Below are 6,711 nucleotides of genomic sequence, written 5' to 3' on the forward strand. Positions count from 1 at the left end.
AAGGAGGAAATAAAACTGTCACTATTTGGAGATGACATAATATTATATATAGAAAACCTAAAAACGCCACCAAAAGACTCTTAGGACTAATAAAAGAATTCAGTAAAGTTGCAGGAGACAAAATCAATGCACAAAAATCTGTTGGATTCCTATACACTAATAATGGGTTCTCAGAGAAATTAAGAAAATAATCTCATTTCCAATTTCATCAAAAAGGATAAAATACTTAGTAATAAATTTAACTAAGGAGGTGAAAGACATGTATATTGAAAACTATGAGGCATTAATGAAAGAAACTGAAGAAGACACAAATAAATGGGAAGCTATTCCATGCTCATGGATTGGAAGAATATTGCTAAAACATCCACATTACCCCAAGCAATCTACCCCAAGCAGATTCAATGCAGTCTCTATCAAAATTCCAAAGACATTTTTTGCAGAAATAGAACAATCCTAAAATGTGTATGGAACTACAAAAGACCCTAAATAGCCAAAGCAATCTTGGATAACTTTTCATGGTCTAAGAGTATCTCTAAGACAATTTTATATTTATAGATTTCTGTTCTCATAGGGGAAATATTCCCCCAAAATATTGATTTGAAAGAAAGGGCCTAATTTGATGAATAAATCTGGTGTACCTGGTGTGTAGATATTACAATTCATGACTACTGAGGTTTACAATTGCCCACAGCAATTAGATTCTCATTGCCACGATGGTTCCTTGACTTGAAGCTGCCTCTCAGTCAACTGTGAGCACTGGAAAAATAGTAAGGTGTAAAGTTAGGGGTCTTGGGGAGACCCCTGTGGGTCTGGTGCTGCACATTCTGGGAAATCAATGCAAGGGAGCTACAATTCAAGAAAAAGGTAAATCTTCTAGGACACTCAAGGTTTGCATAAGGAAAATTCTCCCTGGATGCCTCCATTCTTCTGAGAGGCGTCACTCCCTCACAATAAAAGGGAAAGGAGAACAGTAAACACACTTTCTATACATCTAAAGAAAAAGAGAGAGAGCACGAGCAGAAGGCTGCAAATCTTTTTCTGGGGTGGTGGTTATTCTATTTGTGACTAGGCTTATATAAACATAATTACTAACGGAAGTGGGTCAAGTTGAAATTTCTGGGAAGCTGGCTTGGGGTGGAGTGGGCTGAAACAGAAGTCAGTTGTTTTTATTTTAAACCCTTCTGAACAATACGATTTTAAAAAACCACGGACATATATTAACATGATATTTTAAAAAAATTATGAAGAAATTTAAAATTTTAGATTCAGAAGGGACTGAAGGTGCCATCTAATCCAACTCATTTTATGGAGAAGTTGTAGTGTCAGGATCAGAAATGTTGGTTCGAAACTAAAAATAATGAATAGAATATATACACACATATAGAACACATATATTCTATTCTGAATTCAAGTGTTCCTAGCTCAGCTAGAATCAATGGGATAGGGTGATACCATTATTAAAGCTTAATCAAGCTATTCTAACTTGATATTCAGGGCACAACACAAGAAATATAACAATGAGAATATATTTGAATTTTCACCAAGAAAGAAAGTCTCAGAGATGGCAAGGCACAAAGTAGAAGACAGGACCGCCTCAGTGGGGAGATGCCACGGTGCACTACAGTTCCTTTTGGGATTATTTAAGTGATTGACTTGTCTCCTTAAATTTCATCAGTGTTTACACTGTCATATGTTATCTATAAAGATATGTTATGATCAGATATATTCTCTTTTTCTCTGAAAGGAAACACTGCATATAAAGAAATCATAAAGAAACAATTTTCAAGTCTTGGGTAATCCTTAGCAATACTTGCTCGCCCAAGCATCTAAAATAGGCTTACTGAAATGAAATTGACCCTAAACCACTTTCCCACTCACTTTCTCAAATGTTTAAGTGTAAACAAGTTTAAAAGTCACGATTCGGTTGGAAGTGCCTTTGCACAGCACCCTTAAGTTCCTAAGCCCATCTCTGTGCGTGGTCTGGTACCTGTGGATTCGCCGGGCCCGGAGTGGACGCGGCCGCGCTTCACCAGGTTGGCCGGGCGGGCCTCTGGCTGTCGCTGCCGCCGGGGCCTAGACCGAGGGGGTGGCCGCGGGCCGGGCGTCCGCGGAGGATGTTCGAGGTCCGCGCGCGCGAACCGCACCACCTGCCCCTGGGTATTTGTGAAATCCCGATCCAGCCAACCGGAGAAAGAACTGTCGCTCCAAAAATTAAAGCCAGCTATAAGTATCTTAAATAGTTCAGACACCAAGTCACAGCGAGGTCATGAACCCTTGCTTGACAAACCACCGCTACTTGAAAACAAATTTCTTAATAGTTTAAAATTTAAGGGAGCACAAAGGAACATTTGGTTATGCATTAGAGTTGATTTTTACGAGAAACTGTTTCACAGGACTCCTCGGGAAGTGGCTTGGTACTCACATCTTCGTGTTCACACGCGGCTAGTTAAGGGAAGACGTGAGAATGTGCGAAATCACAGAATCCCAATTTTCTCTTTTTACCCCTGGAGTCTTCTTATTGGGATGCCAGTAATTGCGGCTTCTAATGGCACAACTGGAAAGGGGGACAGAAGAGCACAGCAGGTTTACGGCCTGCCAGCGGGGCTCCGGGCGGGTCGGGGGCCCGCGGCGTTTCCTCGGCGGGTCCCCGCTGCGCGCTCATTAGCGCCCACTCTCCTTAATGGCTTCCTGTGGCTGGATGTTTACTTGTCATTTGTTGTCGCCTTTGTCTCCCCGCTACTGAACCACAGGCTGACCGCAACTTTTTTTTCCTGCCCTGCAGCTTGCTCCTGGGGTGAACAGGAGCCCCCGCGACCCCCCACCCCGCGCGCCCCGCCAGGCGCCCCGCGTGCACCCCGCGCCCCGCGAACACCCTCACCTCACCGCCCCCCCATGCACCCCACGCGGCGCCACCCCGCGCACAGCCGTCCCCCTGCACCGCCCCCCCAGGCACCCCGAGCACCTCACACAAGCCCACCTCACGGCCCCCTGCATGCACGCCGCTCAGCGCCGCCCCGCGCACAGCCGCACCCCCTGCACCGCTCCTCTAGGCACCCCATGCAGCGCCAGCCCTGCAGCGCTTCCCCGCCTGCACCAATCCCCTCCGCGCCCTGCCCCGCCCCGCATCCAGCACCACAAATACCCGCCTTTCACCGCACCCCTGCGTGCACCCCACGCGGCGCCACCTTGCGCAGCGCTACTGCTCCGGCACCACCCGCAGCGCCCCACGCCGCGCATCGCGCTCGGACTTGCACCCATCACACGCGCGTGCGCCCTGCTCACTCCCCGAGTGCCCCCCGCGCGCACGTACCCCGCGCTCTGGTGCTTCCCCAGTAGGACTTAGGGCGAGCTGGGAGCGGGCTGAGAAACCCTGGACAGGCGTTCCCGCTGCCGCAGTGTTCTGTGTGTCCCCTCTCAAACATGCTTCATCATCATAACGACCCAGGAATTGGGGGGCCCGGACCCCGCAGCCCCTCTGCCCTGGGTAGGTGGGAGCAATGCCAGACCCTGTCAGCCCCTCAGGGACATGTGAAACGCGGAAAGCTGGACAGGAGGGGACACCCCCAACATCATGTCCCCCCAGCCCCCTACACTTCCTGAGGGTCTGCTTTCCGTACCCTCGCAGGCGCTCGTGAAGACTGGCACGACAGACGTCCCTTTCATTTCAGCGCCATTCTGTTCTGAGCACAGCCCAAGGCACAGCCGTGGTGGATGCAAGTTCTTCCTGCCCAGGGAGGGAGGGACCCTAGCTGGGGCGCCACCGCAGCTGCCACCGAGAATGACCTCACGTAGTGAGGAATTGCTTTGGAAATTGGACAAAAATTATTGTCTGATTTGTGCTGACGTCAGTTACATTTGCATCATCATAAAAAAAAAAAAAATCCCCCAGTCTTTTTAGAGCCCTGTGCTTCCTGATTTTATTCTCCTTGAACTGAACACGGGAAATTCCACCCCCGAGTTAAAAATCCCTGGGTTAATTAGTTTTTCTGGGCGGTCGTCCTTCTCTTAAAGAAGCTGCTCCATATATCTAGTTATACTTACTAAAACAGGCCTTATCAGTGTGACATGTCCTCCCAATTTCTAAGAGATGAAATGATATTTAGAAGAGGTGAGAATCCTGGTGCCATCATTTATTACCACAGCAGCGTATTTCTAAGTGACAATTGGTTTATAGTGTACGGTAATTCTAAAGTCTCCCTGTCAAAGGGAGATAAAATTAGAAGTTGAATTGTAAAAGACAGTTATCTTCATCTACTTCCTCTCACTGTCCGCAAGGCTGCTCTTTCCCTTCTTTCTCCTTTTTGTCCCTAATGCTCTCCTAAGTTCCACCAGCATCTTCCGAAGAAGTGCCCTTCCATTAACTCCTAGCTACTACTATTGAGGATGGAAAGAGGAGAAAGAAAAAAGAAGTCCAGTTTACTTCCCTTCAAATTGTTCCCTTTAATTTTTTTGTTTTGTTTTGTTTTTAAAACAAGCTGTGGCCAGTTTTATTAAAGAAAAATTTTGCGTGATTTACTTTTCACCAGTCTGTTCTGGCATGCTTCGAATGATATCAGAATCACCTGGATCAATGATAGCCAGTGTGCATACTCTGTAGTATTTCCCACATGCTGTGCCCAACTCAATATTATTGCCACCGTAGTGATGGACACCAGTTTTGGCCAACATGGCATAGTATTTCTCTTTCAGATTTCCTCAAGGCTGGGCAGTTGTTGGCGAGGAGGACCAGTTTCGCTTTGCCATGTCTGATCATTTTCAGAGTCTGCTTGTACCCCAGCACATACTTTCCCCTTTTCATAACAAGCTGGAGCCTGGAGTTGATCGACTCCAGCAACTTTTTCGTCTTCTTTGCGGCCACCATCTTCCTGCCTTAGATGCGGGACGGCCCCAACCCAAACCAGCTGCCCCCCTTTAATTTTTAAATACAGACGAACACCTGGAATTTAAGGACAGAGACTTTCAAAGGTATTACTCTTTTGGGGTCAATTACTGTTGAAAATAACACTTTCCTTATTAGATACCTGTAAGGTATCCACATATTAATACTCTCGATGCTTAGAAATGGGATTTTAAATTCCTAATTACCTGCTGACTTATAATAATTTGTCACTAAAATATCATTGAAATACAATTATTGTTCTCTCTGAAAATAAGATTACAGAGTTGCCCAGGGAGTTGGCCAAATGTGGACCCTTGAAGAACATGAGCCCCTTTGAAGAGTTTTGGAAGCTGATTCAGGAGGAAGCTTGTGGAACAGAAATCCAACAAAAGCTCCAGAATATAAAATTTAAAAGTTCGTATTTTTCCTATTTGTTTCTTCTGGATTTTGATAAGTGTTTTCACTTTTTAACAGTTAGTTCTGGGAAGTAGTGATATAATCTGCCTTCGTTACAGGTGGGGTGTTTTTACCAGACTTTCAAAGTGTCTTTTTGAAACTATGTGGATTTCAATATAATTTTTTAAATAAATAGGCACTGTGAAATTGTGCTTATATGGTTGATATTTCCTTTAGTGAACTAACGTCCGTGACAGCAATCATCAAGATCCAAATCTCAGAGTGAGAAAAAACTGCACACTTTTTCCCTCAGTACCTGGGCTGCCTCTCTCACCAGAGTGAAGAAATTCATTTCAATAAATGTTGGGCATTTCCTCCTTGCTAAGTACTGTGCACAAAGACATGCGATAAATAGCTGAGGGATGAAAATCTGGTGTTCCCAAAAAGTGTTTGAGGTTTGAGAACATGAGATTTTAAAGTAGGGCTGCAAGAAATTTTGTAAGTTAAATTTACTTTGTCGAGTCCTATAACACCACTCGTATCCCACAGTGGGTTTCATCCCAACGGTATCATGGACGCTCCTGGAAGCATAGCTGTTAAGCATGTAGGAGATGCCAGCGGTGGGAAAGTGAATGAAACTCTAGCCAACACCACTGGGTGGCTTGTGACGCTTTCAGATGAATGGGTTGGGTCGAGTAGCCCATGGAAGAGCTTCATAGGGTTGGTCGACGGATGCTACCTTCTCTGAGGTCTGTAGTGCTTCAGGGTGAGCGAAGTGCTCTCAGATTCTTGCATAAGCATTTATTAGATGTTCCTAGTGCCAGGCACCCGTGTAGGCCATGCTGGACAGTGAACGTGACCGGCTGATTGTCACACCTTTTCCTTTGGGCAAAATGCTAAGGCAAAGTATGTTTAGGTGAGCATCATCTGTTATTAGCTATGCATTCACATTAATATCTTGCATGAATATTCTAGACTCTCTTCCCCAACCTATGTTCTGGGTTTTATAGACAATGTCATCTTTCACATTACCCCAAATATTGTTATGTGCTGTTTCCATAAAAATGTCTAAAGACGTTTTGCTCAAACTTGCTGATTTCTTCCATAATTTGGGCACTTAATCCATTTAACACACAAAGTTGACTTCCAGAGAAGATTTAAACATTCTTAGTAAATTAACTTTTTTTTTTTTTTTAGAACAGAAAAATTCAAGGGCAAATCGTGGTGAAGTGTGTCGGAGCAAAAGGGCCTGTCGCTGTTTCATGAGCATGCAGAGCTCCCAAAGGGCGAAGGGCGGGGTGGTGGGGGAGGCCTGCTGAGAAAGCTCCTCCACCTGGGAATTCAGGGTGAGGGGCCAGCGCTCCCCAGTGTAAGGAAGCAAGGAGGGACAAAGGAGGGACAGTTTGGATTTGGTCATTGCGGAATGAATGGCTTAT

General features: G+C 45.4%; 1 pseudogene; it reads right to left on the reverse strand.

Moving 5' to 3' along the window:
- Positions 1–4,510: 4,510 nt before the first annotated feature.
- Positions 4,511–4,883, reverse strand: LOC114209349 (large ribosomal subunit protein eL30 pseudogene; annotated as a pseudogene).
- Between the last annotated feature and the right edge of the window lie 1,828 nt (positions 4,884–6,711).

This window comes from Eumetopias jubatus, unplaced genomic scaffold (assembly GCF_037043125.1).
Source record: "Eumetopias jubatus isolate StellerSeaLion01/CBP00866 unplaced genomic scaffold, mEumJub1_p1.0 scaffold_6, whole genome shotgun sequence".
In the NCBI taxonomy this organism is placed as follows: Eukaryota; Metazoa; Chordata; class Mammalia; order Carnivora; family Otariidae; genus Eumetopias; species Eumetopias jubatus.